Genomic DNA, 18,952 nt, shown 5'->3' on the forward strand with positions numbered 1-18,952 from the left:
CTCAGTATAACCGGGCAACATGAACTGTATTCAATCAAAGACATGAGAGCAATGTGCCCAAGATTCAAAGACGGTTTGGAGCTCTTGCAAGCAGCCAGGGGGAGGTCTAGGCCAGTATGTTCTTGGAATCAGAACTGCCTCCCTTTGAGCCCCCCGAATGGACTAAGCAGCCACTGGAAGGTGATGTCCTCATCTACTGAATACGGCCGGGAATGCAGCTCAGCTGGCTGAGAACTCAGGAAATGCACCTGACTGGCAGATCCCATTACGGCTTCTCCTGCCTTCGGTGGCCATGGAGGACAATTACTCAGCGCCCCCTTTCCAACGGCCCAGAACAGATTTTAAGCCTCTCGCGTCATGAACGCTGCCTCGAGTTGCTCTAACTCCTCTCCTCCAATCAGAGAGTTCACAGTCTGGTTGGGGGCCGAAACCAGACCCCCTCGCTGACAGAGGAACTGGACGGGACTGAGGAACTCCTTGCTGCGAGTGGTGAGCACGAATTCCAAGAGTCCAGCTTTCATTTTCACTGTGGTCTCGGGCATCTCATTTATAGCCTGAAATCTCAGGTATTAAGTGTGTGTGTGTGGGAAGGTGGGAATGGGGAGCCGTTAATGGTGAATCAGGTATTGTCCTTCACCCGGCTGAAGGGAAAGCCTCCAACTTGCCTTCACACCGGCCCCCTTGAGCGCCAAAGCGGGCGGATTTTGATGGAGAAAAGTAGGAAAGTATTTTTAAGAATTGTGTGTGTGAATTATTTTTCCATTCTTCAACCAGGTCCAGACTTCCTTCCCCTCCATGCCCGCAACAAATATACACTTCCCTGGGCAATGGGGCTGCTTCTCTATGGAGCCCACTGAGCCAACCCCCACATCAGATACACCCACCCTCCTTTCTATTTTAAGCTATTTGAATCCAGCTCTGCCCTTTCCTGCCTGCCAGTTAATTCCGGGGGAGAATCCGGAGAGTGGAGGTGAATTTGAATTGAAATTGACACTGATTCAAACTGCATTATGTCCCTAGGTAAGATATAACACATGGTGCATCTTATGTGTTGCCATTATATAACTTTAGCAGCAGCTAGAATTACTGCCAGGACAGAAATAGCCTGAAGAGCTCTGTCTTATTATTAGGAGGACTAGTGGCACCTTAGAGACTAACCAATTTATTTGAGCATAAGCTTTCGTGAGCTACAGCTCACTTCGTCTGAATGCATCCGATGCAGTGAGCTGTAGCCCACGAAAGCTTATGCTCAAATAAATTGGTTAGTCTCTAAGGTGCCACAAGTCCTCCTTTTCTTTTTGCGAATACAGACGAACACGGCTGCTACTCAGAAACCTCTCTAATTATTATTTAACATGTATAATGTGATAGCACCAAGAGGGTGACCAAGTCTGGGCCCCGCTGTGCCAGGGGCTGTACAAACTCTCCAAACATGTAATAGATCTCCAGGTCAAAATAGCATCTAGTCTGACCTCCTGCAGAACACCGGGCTGTGAACTTACCCGGCCTGTGACTGTCTGTGGCCCAGAGAGCTTTCAGTCCCAAAGACAAGACAGAAGAGGTGGATTAAGCATTTAAAGGTAAGAATGGCTAGTTGCTTTCCTGGAGCTTGGGATGTTCAGAATCTCCCTTAAATCCGTTATGTGCCTCTGAATGCTTTGGGCTCTGTCTTTCCGTGCACGCTTACCTTAAAGGCCTGGTCTGCACACATTTTGTGTACCAGTATAACTATTCCAGTTGTGGGTGTGATTGTTACCTATATAGTTTAATGATTGTGATGGGATCCCTGGGGTGCAACCTGGAATTGGGGTACCACTGTGCCCCCTTAACTGTCCAGCCAGGGGTGTCTCTCACAATCTTTGCTAGTGACACCCCCAGGCCTGCTGCTGCTCTGGCGGTCCCTGGAGCTGCCCCCTGGAGCTGCCCCAATGCAGGGCCCTCCCCGGGGCTGCTTCTCCAGCCGCCCCTGAGACTGCTGCTTCTTGGGCGGTCCTTGGGGCCATCCCCAGGACCAATGCTGGGGCAGTCCCCAGGGCTGCTGCTCTGGCCGCCTCCAGGACTGCTGCTGTTAGGGCGGTCCCCGGGGCCAGTTGCCCAGGGCCACCCAAGCAGCGGCCAGTGCAGCTAGGCCTGGGGAAGCTGGTGCAGCTGGCCCTGGGGCTGCTGCTTGGGCGCTCCCAAGCGCCAGCTGCACCAGCCACTGCTGAGGCCAGCGGCTTGGGCACCTGGTGGCCAGCCGCACCGGTAACTTCAGCTGCAGAACTCATGGAGGTCGCATAAAGTCACGGAATCCGTGACTTCCGCAACCTTTGTGACAGAATTGCAGCCTTATTTATTACCCCGTCTGCCCCTCCCTCAATGTGGAGAGGACACACACTAGCCTTTGTAAACTGAGCTGAGATTTCCCAAACACTTCAACCAAAACACACTGTTTTAGGTAAAATATAATACAGGTTTATTAACTACAGAGAGATAGATTTTAAGTGGTTGGCACAGAAAGTCAGAGAGAGTTACCAAAGAAAATAAAAGGTCCTCGCACAGTCTAAATCTTAACCTTTATTAGACTAGGCAGTATTTAGATCAAGCAACTTTCTCACCCCAGTGGATGTTGCAGGCTGGTTATAGTTCTTAATACACAGGCTTCCCCTTTGAGCCTGGGACCAGTCTCCTCAGTTCAAGTCTTTGTCCTCCCAGCATTCTTGTTGCTTCCTGTGCAGGTGGGGGAGGAGAAATGCCAAAGCATGATGCCCCTGTCTCCCTATTTTATATTGTCAGTCCATGCGCCTAGAAAACACTAACTCAGATATGTCCTGGTGGGCTTTGCTGAGTCACAAAGTTGAGTAGTCCCCCACTGTATGATGCTTCTCTTACAGAATTGTAAATCCCTGGTTTACAACTCCCCTGCTGACTAATGGTCGCTTAACACCCTCCTGGAAGTGGATCACCTCCTGTGTTGTCACTGGGGAACTAGCAATAAAGACACTAAAACAGACAACACATTTCAGTAACAACCATGCAGCAAAATCTCATAACTTCATACATGCTAACGGTATACATATTTGGACAGAACAATGGGTTTTGGCAGATCAAGACCTTTTCATCTGATATCTTACATGGCATGCTTTGTATGAAATATATCATAATTATATGATGGGGAGAATATGGGCGCTCCAGGGGTCTGCTTTGAGGTACAGACTGCCACAGCGATACAATCCCTCTCCTGTGAACACAGTTATACTGATATAAAGGTGACTTATACTGGTATAGCTTATTCCCCTTCCTGTTCAGGAATGTAATGGGGTGTACTGGTCCATTAAGCCTGGGGGCAGGGGAAGATACTGTTCCAGCAATGTTAACAGGAGCACAGGCTCAGAAAGTAGTGAAAACTGGAAGAGAGGAACTGGTCCAGGGAATTAGCAGTGGGGTGGGAAGATCCCAGGGCACTGCCACTTTAAGGGCCCGGGATCAGAAGTCCTGTAGGGTAGGGTGGGACAGAGCTTCCCTCTCCTTGGGCCAATCGGGGGAAGCTTTCAGAAGGAGGGCAGTATATTTACTGCATTCCCTCCCAGAGCAGGGTGTTTGTGGGCAGAGAAGGAAGCCTGGGCGGGAAAGCTACATTTCTGTTGGGCGGAATACAGTCTCCATGACCCACAGCAACATTGGGGGGGGGGGGGGAAGCGAGGGGGAAAACCGTTTTTCAGGTAGAACTTGCCCTGGGATGGGCAAGGTTCTCAGGGGGGGCCGGTGTGTACGAGGGTGGCTTGCCCGTAGGCTGGAGAGCTGGCGGCTAAGCCAGCCCTGATGAGCCCCACCTTCGAGGAATCGGGGTACAAGCTGCAGGGGGGAGTTGCGAGAGTAGCAGAGACTGCCAGAGGCAGGAGGCTCAGGAGACTGGAGATGTGTGAACTCTGGGGTTTGCTGATCCATTGCATAGCGCGTGGCTTGATTACACTTCGGTTCATTATGCAATATACTCAAGAGCCCAAATAACCAGGGCCAGTGAGGGTTATTGCCCAAAGACGATAAGAATAGAGGACGGGGGGAAAGGTGCAATACGATCTGAGGCCCTGGGAAGCCATCCTGTCAGGACTGTTACATTCTCCTTCCCAACGGGACACACTGCAGCTGGCATTAGTCACATGAGGTTTTCCCACGTTACACATCTCTTAGCACGTCACGGAAATCCAACCCAGCCATCCGGCCCAGTTCCCTCATTCGTCGTTCTGTTCTTCCTAGGGCGAGCGTGTGTCCGGTTTTGGCCGGGATGGTCCCTTTTTTAAGCCCTGTCCCGGCCGTCCTGACTCTTTTGGCAAAAGTGGGCGTTTGTCCCGTTTGCTCTTGCTCCCTCGACCAGTTGGCAAGAGCAATAATAGTGGGGTGTAGAGGACTGTGCGGGGTGGGGGGTATGGTTCAAGTGGAGGGCAGGCAGGGCTCGAGCGAGCAGCGACGCCAGCCCCAGCCTCCTGCGTGGTGGTGGGGTGTCCAGCTAGCATCTCGGGCCTGTGAAAGGGGGATAATGACGCATCTGTCCTTTGTAAAGGAGATTTTGAGCTCTATGGATGAAAGAGTGCTAGATCATAACACCGCCAGCCAGCCTTACTATTGTATTACTCCTGTGCCCTTCACGAGGGGAAATCGAACTATTCAGCTTTGCAATTTAAGAATTTGCAGGGGGGACTCGCTCACTCCTTCCATTCATGCTCACAGCTGGACTGAGGTGTTGGCGCTGCTCTGTGCCTCAGTTTCCCTCCCCCCCCACTGGGAGTGACAGGGCAGCGTGGGGAAGCTTGTGTGGTCCGTGCTGTTGGACTCCTATGAGATTTCAGTCACCAGCATTGCCGGGGGGCACCTTTCACCAGTGCTAATGTCGGAAATCCAACAATGTGCAAAACTTGGAGCGGGAACTATCCTAAGGTTGTTCCCCCCGCAGGCCTGGGAGAGACGGAGTCTGAAGGCAAGTGCCTCTGTAGCTGTTGGGAAGCTGAGAAGGGGGCCCGACATAGTCCACACGAGGCTTTGGGTATCCTCCTTTCTAAAGCATGGATGGGGGAGTAGTTGCAATCGGCCCCATCGGGCATGGAGCTGTGTTTCCTCTTCTTCCTTGTGTCGTGTTCGCGCCCGGGGGCCCATTGTGCCAGGCACTGTGCAAACGCAGAGCAGAAAGGTTAGATTGTAAAGGAGGGTCTGTGAAGTGGCCAACAGGGGCCCTCTATCAGGCAAAATGTGGGTGCTTCTGTGTCTGTCATCCTGGCCAAGACAGGACTGGGAGGGTGAAGTGGGCGCTGATTCTGCCGGAAGCGGAGGCTGGTTGGAACTGAGCTGTAAGATGGCGGAGGACAATGATCATATCGTCAACCGAACAGACACCTGGATCTTGGCTGACATTCGAATTTTGTGTGCGGAGCTGATGGTGCCCTGCTCTGTCTCCTGAGCAAGGGGTTCGTTAGCCGCTCAGACAGCCACAATAACAAGCAGAGTACGAATACCTAGCAGATCGGGGGACGTGATCGTTCCCCTCTATTCGGCACTAGTGAGGCCTCATCTGGAGTACTGCGTCCAGTTTTGGTCCCCCCACTACAGAAAGGATGTGGACACATTGGAGAGAGTCCAGCGAAGGGCAACAAAAATGATTAGGGGGCTGGAGCACATGACTTACGAGGAGAGGCTGAGGGAACTGGGCTTATTTAGCCTGCAGAAGAGAAGAGTGAGGGGGGATTTGATAGCTGCTTTCAACTACCTGAAAGGGGGTTCCAAAGAGGATGGCTCTAGACTGTTCTCAATGGTAGCAGATGACAGAACGAGGAGTAATGGTCTCAAGTTGCCGTGGGGGAGGTCTAGGTTGGATATTAGGGAAAACTTTCACTAGGAGGGTGGTGAAGCACTGGAATGTGTTACCTAGGGAGGTGGTGGAGGGAGGTGGTGGAATCTCCTTCCTTAGAGGTTTTTAAGGCCCGACTTGACACAGCCCTGGCTGGGATGATGATTTAGTTGGGGATTGGTCCTGCTTTGAGCAGGGGCTTGGACTAGATGACCTCCTGAGGTCCCTTCCAACCCCGATATTCTATCGTTATCCTGACGGCTTTGTGTAACAAGCTTGCAGTTGCTCTTCCCTCTCTGCCATCCAGGGGCGCTCAGCTGCCATGCCTGCAGTCCATTATAGAGGCAAACTGATTGAGAAGAAGGCTGATCCTGCGGGTAATGCACTAAATGGGGAGCCAGGCGAGCTGGGTTCTCTTCCCCGATCTGCGACAGCGTCTGTGTGTGACCTTAATCTGTCTGTGCCTCAGTTCCCTGCCAGCAGAATGGGGATTGTGCTTCCTTTGTCTGGGCGGATTGGAAGCTCTTTGGGGGTGGGGAATATCTCTGTGTTCAGGGCCTGGGGCAGTGGGGTCTTGATCTCAGCCAGGTGCTATTATTGAATGATAACTTCCATGGCAGGCTCTCATGCTTATTTCTTCATCCAGATGCCTTTCACCCCCCGCCGCCATCTCATAACAGTAAATCGTCCCAGAGCGGGTTTCAAAAGCTGGCTGCTTTTATTATCCCTGTAACATCGTCCACCAGGCTTGACAAGGCCGCGCTCTGGGAAATATGGAAATGGTTCTCAAGCCGCCCTCAAATTGTTGAATTACAGCTGCCTGCCAGCTTTTAGACGGAGCAGGGTCTAGGTCTGACTCCGATATTACCATCGCTCCAGAAAGGGACTTGGTTTACAAGGAGCCTTTCTGGTACCCGCTTGAAAGGAGGCAGATAGATCTGATGCGGATAGATCTGATAGCACTTTAAAAAAGATGGAGTGGGGAGTGGGGGCAGACCAAGAGAAAGTGAAAGTGATGTGAGACATGACAAGAAGCCAAACAGTTACAGCAAAGTCTTTTTGCAAGGTGTATGCCCGTGATGTGTAGCGAAGTGAATGGGCAAACAAGCTAGCCTTAGATTGCTCGAGCTCAGTTTTCAATTCTCGCTTGTCATGAGTGTAGCGTTCTCAGCAGACATTTATTATTATTATTATTAAAGTAGCAGCTAGAGAGCCCAACTGAGATCAGGCCTCCAGTGTGGTGAGAGAGTGCCCTGGCCCTGAAGGGTTTACAACATAACTAGACAAAGGAAGTATTATTACCCTCATTTTACAGATGGGGAAACTGAGGCACAGAGCAGCAAAGTGACTTGCCGCAGGTGACACAGGAAGTCTGTGACAGATCCAGGAATTAAACTGAGGTCTTCTGCATCATAGTTAAGCACCTTCACTACAAGCCCATCTTTTCTTTTGCCTGGGTAGGTTACCTTTATCACAGAATAACCCCCCAGGTGGGAGGTTCTGCTTAGCAGCCTTTTCCCTGGAGCGGGTAGGGGGTGGACCCAGTCAGGCCTGGCATGCGTCGGAAGAGAGATGGTGAGTGGGATTCCAGTCACCTCTGAGTGCTGGCGCTCAGGGGTGCGTTGACCAAGCCTGGGGACAAGGAGATGATGCAGAGCCCCTAACTGCATTTTGTCTGGCTTTAACCAGTGTGATTAGCCCCTCGACTTAAAATTTTATCCCCAAATTAGAAATAAAAAGTATGCATCTAACCCCTTCAAATCCATTTCAGAACTTCTATCCAACAAAACACAGTGTAAGGGCCAGATCTTCCCCTGGTGTAAATCATCATTTCTCCATGGATTTGCCATAGCTGAGGGTCTGGCTCTCAATCGTTAGTCCTAAACTTTCCCGGTCCAAGAGCCTGTCTGGGGCGTCATTCATTGACCTACTGGCTCTTTAAGAGCTGAGTTTCCTTTCTAAATCCTAAAGCAAAAAATGATTGAATCTTAACACTTGGTGAGCAACAGCTCGTTGTAGCTGCTGTCGGTCCGTGGCATGAGATCTGAAGAAACGTTTCTTCCCTCTGCTCCAAGTTTTAAGTTTCTGTGAGCTTGCCAGTGGATATGGCCCTGGACCAAGCATCAAGCGCCCTGGGTTCTATCATGCCTCTCTGCACTTCATTTCCCACCTCTGTCGTGTGGAGATACTGATCCTTCCCTTGTTACATGTTTTGAGAGCTATGGAGAGAAAGTGCTGAGTGGTGTTTGTTATTTCTATCACTTGCTATTTGTTTTTTGCATTTTGCTTCCCTTAGTCAGTTTCAATTTCCTGTTCTGGTTCTTAGGCACTGTTGCTTTTAGGTTGCCAGTAATGTAGGTGAATATTTCCAGTCCCTCCCCATAAGACACACAACTGCTTGCATTTGTTTTTTTCCCCTAAATGAAAACATAAGAACGGCCACACTGTGTCTGACCAAAGGTCCATCTAGCCCAGTATCCTGTCCTCTGATGTGCCCAATGCCAGGTGCCCCAGAGGGAATGAACAGAACAGGTAATCATCAAGTGATCCATCTCCTGTCATCCCAGTTTCTGGCAAACAGAAGCTAGGGACACCATCCCTGCCCCTCCTGGCTGTTAGCCATTGATGGATCTATCCTCCGTGAACTTAGCTGTAGCTCACGAAAGCTCATGCTCAAATAAATTGGTTAGTCTCTAAGGTGCCACAAGTACTCCTGTTCTTTTTGCGAACTTATCTAGTTCTTTTTTGAACCCGGTTATAATCTCGGCCTTCACAACATCCTCTCCTCTGACAAGGAGTTCCACAGGTTGACTGTGCATTGTGTGAAAACATACTTCCTTTTATTTGTTTTAAATACTTCCTTTTGTTTGTTTTAGTATTGTTTAAAATATTTCCATTCATACTGGGTTTTATTAAAACAGACCCCACTGAAAGCCGGAACTTGGGGCTTAAACTATGTTGCATTCCTTTAAGCTAAAGATGTTAATATTTAGCACTTACATTAAAGATCCTGCTGAAACACCAACATAACTGCATTGGTTTCAGGGGAGTTATTCTGCCTTTATACCAGTTAAGCCAAGATTCTAATCTGTCTATGCAAAGGGCTATGCAAACATAAGCCATTTCCACTCATGTTACCAATTGTCATTTATCCTAACCCTCGTATTTACCAGCTGAAATCTTGTCTGTCTGCTCCTGTGAATTTTTTAAACATGGTGATTTGGAGAGAAACATGTTATAGTTCATTCGGATCTAACACATAACATAGTTTGCCGTGCAATTGCACCGTCTCACTGCTGGCTAAGAAGAACGGGCTCACAAGAGGAAGAAATTAACAATTGGTTTCCATGGTTTTGCCTGCTCTATTTGCATAGGATTCTCCTTAGGAACAGGAACCCAGGAGTCGCCAAGGAAAATACAAAAGGAGGATGTCCAAGCTACATTAAGGGGGTGTTGAGCAGCGTTAACGGGGGTGCCTCTCCAGAGGGTTGGACAAGGCCACTTAGTCAGTGGTGAGTACGAAGGGTGATGGAGAATGCAGCCTGGAAGATTGCTGTTAAGCTTGGATTCACACACACACACAATGCAGCACTTAATGAAGCAAATTGAATGGGTTGTGTGGGTGTCTTAAAGGCTTCCCATCAACGCGAGTGAACCCCAGTCATGGGGCATCCTAGATGTTAGCAATGGAAAAGTCCCACGAAAGAGTCAGTCTGGCCCTTCTGATGCAGGATAGTGTGTTGTTATCAAATCCTCATGCCCTGCGTGATGCATGTGACCTAATTGATTCCAGGGTTGTCGGTCCCAACCATTCATAAAACCTCGACTCAGGCCCCCCCGAATTATAAGATTTTAAAGTAATAAATACTGGCTTCTTCTTATTTGGCTTACGGGTTAGGAGGAATGGTCAGCAGGAAGCATTTGGTCCCATTCTGTGAAAACTTTCAAGAGTTCAAAGCTTTTTCCTGTCCTGAATTGGGACAAAAAGTCAAAAATCTTCAAAATTTTCACAAGGTCAAAATTGGGAGGGAAAAAAATAATTCTGAGTCCAATGAATTTTGTTTTAATTTTGTTTGACTCTAATTAGCTTAAATTTTGAAGCGAACAATTGTTTCGAACCAGAAAATTATTTTTTAAAAAAATGTCAGAACAAAACATTTCAACCATTCTGAAGCTTTTTCTCAACATTTTGTTGAGCCAAGACATTTGTCTAAATCTACTCTTCCTCACAAAAAGTTTCCATTTTGACACCCCACCCTCCCCCCACAAGTAATTTCATTGTAAAAATTCCTGACCTGCCCTAGTTTTGAGCCTTCAAGAGGGTCGGGGGGTCATGTTCTCAGGCTTTTCTCCATTGCTGAAAGGGTAGAAATGTACCTTTTTCTTCAGTGAAAGCTGAGATTCTCACGTAATCTCATGCCTCCAGGAGCTGGGGCCTTAAGGAAAACTTCATATATTCCCAAACTTGTGATAAAATCACAAGAGCTGGCAACACTGTATATTCAGATTTTCAGATCAGAAGGGACAATTATGGTCATCTTGTCCTGCATAACACACACCAGAGAATCCACCCTATGATTCCCGCATCAAGCCCAAACCCTGATCTATATGGCATTCCATTCTTCCCAGCCCAGTATCCTTACTCTGGCATCCTTTGTGCTTTCTTTATTTTGATTTCCCATTTGTTGCCCCTTCTGCCAAGTGAATGTCCTATTCTGACAACAGTGATACCCCTTTGAGTGATAGCAGAGATCTGGAGCATTACAGGTTGGCTTCCCATTTGGAGGAGAAATCAATGATGTGGAGCCAGGGTATATTCTAAGTGTAACTTCTTTAGTTACACAGATACACCAGTCATGGAACAGAGGTGGTCATAAACAGCATGAAGGCGATCCTTTCTTCCAGGAATCTTATCCCAACCCCAATGCCTCGTTTCCATGGAGCACTTTTGCCAGAAGAACTGATCAGAGAGTCAGGCAGAGTTAGAACTTTGATGCGATTACAAAGGGAAGTTGAGTTGTACAGTTTGTTAAAAGGCGTGTGACACTGGTGCAATGGCGGGCATGTAGGTGTACTGCTGCCCTCTGTGGGCCATGTGTCAGCCATGTATTTGTAAGCATGTGGTCAGAGCACCCTGGGGTAATTGGAGTTCCATGGACAATATAAACGCTAAGGCTTCTACTGCTAGCAACGTTTTCCTTTGGTTACAGGGGTGGGAGTAGGGCTACATTTTTGGCGGAGACGTTTCCTACCTTGATTCTTGTGCTTGACTAGGAAGTCCATGCAGCAAGAGTTTTTAATTGATGAAATGCACGTGGCCATTGATTCTGTGGATGTGGAGTTACAAAAACAGTGTCCTAGCAGGAGCCACCAGATGGTGCTGTTACACACAGACTTTCAAGTTCTTTTGAAATGCTCATTCTTTGCAGACATGCTGTAGTGTTATTCGTGTTATGATGTAGGTTCTTTGGGGGAGCTAGTGCAAATAGCAAGGGATTTTGCTCTCTGCCTTAATTTCTGTCACTAGAGTCAATTCTCAGTGCAATGTTTCTTCCTGGGAACCATGCATTGGTGTTTGGGATCAGAATCCTGAAGTGGGGGTTTACCTGCATGTTGTTTGACCTACCTCTGTTCCAGGATGTAGGGTGTAGATAAAATAAGTTACACCAAAAAAGTATATAAATTCCACATCGCTGATCCTCCTCCACCAGGAAACTGACCTGTAAGCCTCCTGCATCTGTTACCTCTCAGCGGAAGGCATGCCAAAATGAGTTAACAACACTTAGGTGGCTTCTGTGATCCAGCAAGTCTGATATTTACTTGTGCTTCATTTACTACTTTGGCAAAAAAATAAGTTCTCTTCTGGTAGAAAATGCAGAATTAGCATGTGATCGGGTGTATTGACCCAACACCTGCTGAGAAGGAGTTAACGGGAGCGTGAGAGCCCCCCACCTGGTTACACCTGGAGGGTGTGCCAGGCTCAAGGAGGAGTTAAAAGGAAGGAGTTCTGAGCAGCTGGGAGAAGGAGACCCAGGAGACGTGTGGTCTGGAGGTCCCTCTGTGGGGAAGGCCTGAGAGGAACCACAAGGAGAGAGAACCATGGAGAAGCTCCGGGAGTGGAGTCAAGTCCTGTGGTGCACCTTGGAACAGCCCAGGAAGGCAGCGCTGCTGACGAGTGTTCTGTAACAAGCAGAGACCTGGGGAGCACCAAAGAGGGACTCGCAGGTTCAAGACTGGGGTGGCTGGAAGTGGCTTAGTTGGTATTTCACCCGGTGCTTGGGATCTGCGGAGGAGCCCGGGGAGCTGCTGCTCTGAAGGCAGAGTGAGGTGGAAGAGGAGCCCAGGCAGAGCGGGAGACATGGCGATTGCCCAGAAGCGGTGCAACTCTAGGGTGGCCCAGGCGGATGGCCACGTCCTCGCTAAGGTTACCAAATTTCTGACCAAACAAAACCAAACACTCTTGCCCTGCCCCTTCCCCAAGACCCCGCCCCACTCACTCCATCCCCCCTCCCTCCATCACTCGCTCTCCCCTACCCTCACTCACTCGCTCATTGTCACAGGGCTGGGGAGGGTCCCTTTTCGACAAGGTGTTTGGTTGAAAACTGGACAGCCGGCAACGGTCGCCAGGACACTGCAGCCCAGAGGGAGAGAGCCAAGTTGAGTCACTGAAATGCCAGGCCACGTCACTAGGGGGCGCTCCAGGTCAGTGAGTCAACAGCATAGTGCGACCCTCATAGATGCACAAAGTCCTGTCTGAGCTTGGGAGACATCTCCGGGGAAGGGGTGGCGGGTTTACTGTAGGGCCCGGTCCATGGTGTTCATGCCAGGTGTTCTGGGAGGTGCTTGACTGCCCCCCCGGCCTGCGCTCAGAGCCAGCCCAGCACGACTTGCTCACCTGCTAGGATCTGAACAGGCTGATCAAAATTTTAAAACAACCCAACCCTCAGAAAACTCCAATTACTGGCCTGACCTTTCTGTGGCTAATACATGTCCCTGCCTCTTCTAATTGGAGGGGTGTATTTTTCTAATAGGAGCAACTCAGGGGATTCACAGATTTATCTTGAGAAATGAGTATTTCTGCCTAGCATTTCTTTTTCCATAGCCACTGAAGTAGCAGCAGGAATTAGAGCATGTGGGCAGGGTTGTGAGCTGTCCTGATTTTCACAGAATAGCCCCAGTTCTGATTGCACCACACGGTGTCCTACAAAGTGTTTTAATGACCCACCGTTTGATCCCCACCTGTCATCAGTGGGGATCAAACCCAGAGCCCCTGGCACTTCTACCATCCGAGCTAACAGAGCAAGTCACCGATAGCTGGGCATCAGTAGTAGACTGTTGTAGTTATGCGGGTCCACCACTAGTGGGAGCTGTGATGCCATGGGCTGTGCCAGTGTATTACAGGATATTGACAGCGGGCCCAGGAAGGGGGCAAGGAACTTTCACTCTCTGCTACTATTTGGTGTTGCATTTTCATTGTGCTTGATCTCTGACCTGCCCCGAAGCTGGAGGGAGTGGGTGGGCATCAGTCATGTTCCCTCCCTCCTCTCCTGCCTCGCACTGCGTGGTGATGCCAGCCGCCAACGAGCAGCAGCAGCCTTTGCCATATCTGTGCCAACCAATACACTTGGCTCAGGCCAACAGCGGCATCTTTGCATCTCGCCAGCCAGGCACCGGCTCCTTGGCAGGTGGACGTCTCAGCTCCCAGTTGCCTGGACCAGCTCATGGCAATTGATGCCGCATGTGGCAGAGGGAAGTCATGTACTAGATGGCATTGGCCCAGTCAGAAGCCCCGGCCGCTGGCCAGACCTGCTATGTGGTCATGGGGCCTGCGTGGTGCTGCAGCCAAGGCTCAAGCTAGCTATGACTTTGCTGAGCACCCAGGTGAGCTTAGTGCCCGGGTACAATGCCCTGCCTGTGTATCCCAGGTCGAATTCCCCTGCTGCGCTGCTGAATGCCCCATGTCTGAGTGTAACCATGGAATCACATGGAAGGCGCCTGGATCAGGGTGTGCTTGTCACCGTTCCAACTGGCCTTCGCCCACCTGAATGTCTCTCTTCAAAATGTATCAGGCTAGCGTGTGTCGGTCTGCCGTGGGCTGGGTTATTCGCATCTGCTACCCTCTCCCTGGCCTCCCGGTTCTCCAAAGCGCCATGTCCCGCCGAAGCCACGTGCTCTCAGCAGGGCATATTCAACACAGTGACGGGAGAGGAGAGGTTACACACGTGCCAATGGCAGCAAAGCCAAGAGACAAGAATCTCCGATCCCACGGGGCTTCCCCCTTCTCCCTGCTCCTGTCCCTCCCTTCTCCCCTCGTGCCATGGCCAGGTTAAGAGAAAGTTCTGACCATCAGCATGAGACGCCTTCTCTCAAGCTCCTGCTGACTGCTGGGGACCCCTTTGTACTTTAACGATCTCGTCCCACTTCCCTGCTCTGGCTCTGCCAGCCCCGCTGGGACTGCCTGCCCTTTCCATAGGTCTGTGTTGGGGTTTGCCCATCCAGCCAGGCCGGGTGGCCCACTGGGGCAGGTTGAGGGGGCCCAGCCGCACCCGGGGAGCCGGGGCCAGCATGCATGCCACCCGAGGGGCCTGGCTCGTTCACAGGCACCTCACGCACGGCTTGCAATGATGTCACCCCAGCACCCAGCTGGAGCACGTGATGGGGCCAGGCCGTGAGCTGAATCCGTGATTCCCCAGCACCTGTGGGGGTGGTGGGTGGGCCGAGCGGGCTGCACTGGGTAAGGGGAGGGCGAGGCTGCTCCAGCACCATCTGGAACAAAGACATCACTTTCCCATCCCTCTTGTCCTCCCCTAGGCCCATGGCCCAGAGGCTAATGAGGCTGTAATTAAAGGCAGCTCAGCCTCCTCCCTCTGCAGCACCCGGAGCTGGAGATTTACTGGGATGGGAAGCTTTAAACAGGCAGGATGGTTTCCTATTGGCCACTGTTGGCAGCATGATGTCATTGCCATCCAATCAGGAGACAGACCGCTCCCCTTCTGTTCCCCCCCCCCTTTCCCCTCTTCATCCAGGAGGGTGTGAAAAGTCTGGCAGGAATTAACCCCTTGTGGATTTTAGTCTGCCAGGGAGAGAAGCCCCCACAAGAATGCCTCCCGCTCCCCCTCTGCTGGCGGGCCAGCACCACCAGAGCTGGGACACCTACAAGGGGAAGGAAAGGATGGTACGGGCCCCCGGGGCGGGATGGCAGTGCCCGTGTGCCTGGCTGCATATGGGCATTTTCCATCAGTGTCAACTAGCATAGAGAATCCAAGACTCCGCCCGTGCCACCCCCCTCCCCTCCATTTGCCAGGCTCTGAGGCAGGGGTTGGGGGGGTTGCATTTGAAAAAGACTGCCCTCTGAAGGTAACTTCTCTGCAACTCGATGGGGAGGAGAGGGGTGTTGGGGGAACAGCCAGGGAAATGGAGCTGGTTGCTCAGCGCCGAGCAATCAGGAAAAGAGCATCTGTCCAGGCCGCAAAGCTGACGAGGCTGCACCTGTGTAGGACTCAGCCCAGGTGCGCCCTGGATGGGGACTCCGGAGATCTGCCGTCAGTTCCTGGCTCTGCCACAGCCCTCGGGCGTGTCCCTCAGTCGTGCTGTGCCTCGGTTCTCCAGTGGTAAAACGCGAAGAACAAACCGTCCCTTGGCCAGCCGTTGTCTGCCTTGTCCGTTATTAGGTGTATGTACAGCACCTAGCACACGGGGGCCTCGGACTGTGCTACCAAAGAGATCACTTCTCTTGCTGCACCCATCACTTCCCACCACAGCCTATGTTCCACCAGAACCCTCAAACTAGCCACCAGGAGGGGGGAGGTCCAACCCGGACCTGCCGACAGTGCGGGGGCAGAGGGAGGTCAGTGGCTTCAGCAGATGTTACTGAGCATGCTCAGTCCATGTGAAACCAAGCAGCAAATCTGGCTGAGGCACGTGACCCCACATGCCCCCCCTCCTCCCCGCCCCCAACACACACACACACATTGCCTCTGGGTCCATGAGTGCCAGAATTAAACGTTCCACAGGGGACGGACCTGGACTGTGGAACTCACGGCCACAAGAGCTAGGGGTAACCATGGGCCTCATCAAATGTAAAACTCATCTCTTTAACTTAGCTCTCCCATATACACATGCTGGCCCTATCGACTGATCAACCCATTCGCCCTACAGGCTGGGCAGAGGGACTGGGACTGCGGTTCCCTTTCCAAAGATTTGGGAGATGCTCAGGTACTGAAGGCATGGGAATGGGGGGGGGGGGCTGCTTTCCAGCCTGTTATCCTTTGTGTGTGTGTGTGTCAAGGGGAGGTGTAGAGCTCAGCTGGCTTGATGCTTTGCTGCCCTCCTGTCCCCATGTAGCTGTGATGGCCCCACTGGGATGAGGCTAAAAGCCTTTAAGGAATGAGGCAACATCAAACATCTCTTGCCCCTCCCCCTTTAGAGCAATATTGCCCTGCTCAGGTACCGTGGTCAATTTCAATGAATGATGCTCCCTCCTTCTGCCTCCGTTCATCACTCACATCTTGTTGCCATAGCAATGGGGACCAGGGACAGCCTCTGTGGGTTCCCTCGCGGCTCACCCCGGCTGGCCTCTGCAGAGACATTGGCTCCAGGGTCTTGTGTCAGGGGGGCCACGGCAGCTCCCTCCTCCCGCTACACCTCACTGTCCCCTCCCCTCCATCTCTCCAGGGGAACCTGCTGGGATCTGATCCAACGTGAGGCTTCCCGCGATCCCAGGCCTGCGTCACCCTGTTAGACCATGGGAGCTGGTGCCAGGCGAGCTGCCCCGGGGGACCTCAGTTGGCTGGACTGATGCCGTGCAGGTGTCCGTGGGACAGCTGGGCAGGAGATGACGAAGGTCCTGGAATGAAGCTTTGGTTCATTAGAAATATGATGGCTTTTCCCCCTGCAAGGAAATCAGCCAGAAATTCCACATCACATGGGACGAGAGGCTTAGCTGGTTAGTCTGAGCTCCTTGGAGGCTTCGGACAGGTATAACCTGAGCTTTGTATGCCATGGGGTGAAGGCAGGAATGGGAAAGGTTGTCTCATCTTCTCCATGACTTTAGGCCCCCAGCTGGCAAGGTATGTCACCACAGGCTTGATTTTAAGTACATGGATCATTAAAGTTAACGGGACTATTCCCCCGCTTCAAATGAAGCTTGTATTTAACGGCTTGCTGGGCTGGGTCCTGAGGATATGGGGATGGGCACTTCTTATCGGAAGGCTCAGAGTTTGATCGGTTGGGCTCTGACTCTGACTCACCAGACGTCTTGGGCTGGAAGAGTCGCGAGAACTTGTTCTCTCTCATGATTCTTGGTCCTTCAGGCTTCCAGACAGGCCAGAAAAATCTAGCACAGATTCCCAGTTTGTGAACTGGCCAGGAATCCCATGGAAACAGCCTGCCCTGTGTTAGATAGGCCTCTCTTCTTCCAGGCTTGATTAGACCTTAGTAGAACAGGCCCCCTACTGCTGAAAGCTAATAGACGTCATCCCTTTAGCTGCAGCAAGCGGGGGCTCTGCTGATGGTCCCGTGTCCAAACCCGCTGCCGAGTCATGCTGTGCTGCCATGATACCGGCTTGGTCGCTAATTGCTCTTGGACCCTGTAACGGATAATATATAATATTTTGGATGACGATTGTGTGTGCCTCAGTTTCCCCTGTGAGCTGCCTGGTTTACTAGGTGGTGCGGGGGAAAGGTTGTTCAATCTTTGCAGGTGGGACCGACGCCTGGCTGTCTGGTTGCCTATGGAGAGTCCCAGAAGGCAATTGCCTGACATGGGGCACTGAGCAACTAACGACCCAGGTGGCCCACCCTCTCTGGAGGCCAGCCGGGGGGGACCAGCTGGAGAACGAAGCCTGAGGTGGAGGCCAGATGACTTTGAACACAGGACTAAGGAGGGGCTGCTGGAAGCGGGCTGGGACTCAGGAGGGGTCAGAGGGAGCTCTGGGTTCTGAACTGAGGCAGGGGGACTATGCTGTAACTCTCTGCTCTCTGGGATAACTAAGTACTTCATATGCCACGTTCCAGACATCTGATACACCCTCCTGCTTTTACAGCGCTGGCTGCCAGTCACCCCAGAGCCGGATTAAACTGGGGGTGCCTTGCTCCCTTTGGGAGTGTAAGTCTTCCCCAGGTGTCCGATCCAGGGGGACTCGCTGCTGGGAGCTCGCGGCGTGAAGCCGGAGTGCTGAAGGCTGGGAGGTTTGGACCTAGGAGGCAGTGAGGCCAAGGAGCTGACCCCAGCAAGAGAGTGTGACCCTAGGGGACTAACACACTGTAGGGGGTCCTCCCAGGGACCCTTCCAGAGCTGGGTGAGAGAGCACCGGACCTGTGGATGTGACAGCCACTCAGCCAAGCTGTGATGTTAAAACGCCTTTTGCTCTGGCCCTGGGCAGCAGCTTCCCTATTTGTTACTGTCTCACCGCCCTGGCCTGCCTGTCCATGGAGGGCACGCACCAAAGGGGATGGCTTTGTAGCCTCTGGACTTCCTACAGCCTGCGTATTGAAGTCTGGCAGGGTTGTCTCAGTCCTCCTGTCCTTCCAAGAGCCTGGCTGGTCTGCATGGTTTCTTTACCTCCCCTGCCATGTTTACATGCCACTTATTTACCCAACTGATGCTCCCTGCCCCAGAGGTGGCTGCCCTTTAGAGGTGCTAGATGTACAGAGAACCAGATCCTGGTCCCACTGAAGTCAGTGGCAAAATTCTCATTGATGTCGAGAGCACCAGGGTTTGGCCTGCAGCCCCGCTGTAGGTGGTCCTTGAGGATGATGAGTGCTCCAGGGACAGAAGATTGTTGAATTCCACCATCCAAGACGTAACAGCTGTGAGAGGGGGTTGAACAAAGAGCTGGACACGCAATACAGAGAAGACAATCCTTTGGATTTGAGTCCTTTCAAACTAGAAGGGTGAACAGAGTGACTGGCTCTTCCCATGCGTTCGGGGACAATAGCGTTTCAACGCAGTCTGGCCAGGTGCTCTGTCTTAGGTGCCTGCTGTCATCCTCAGCCCACTATTCCAGACGCTCTCTCTGCTGGCCTCTAACGTTCTTTGCGGGCTTCCTATAACAGTGACACTTAGCTCTTATCCAGGCATCTCTGACCTGGAGGGCCATGCTGGTGACCTCTCGCGAGGCTGACTTGAACTCC

The sequence above is a fragment of the Lepidochelys kempii genome, chromosome 3 (genome assembly GCF_965140285.1).
Source record: "Lepidochelys kempii isolate rLepKem1 chromosome 3, rLepKem1.hap1, whole genome shotgun sequence".
In the NCBI taxonomy this organism is placed as follows: domain Eukaryota; kingdom Metazoa; phylum Chordata; order Testudines; family Cheloniidae; genus Lepidochelys; species Lepidochelys kempii.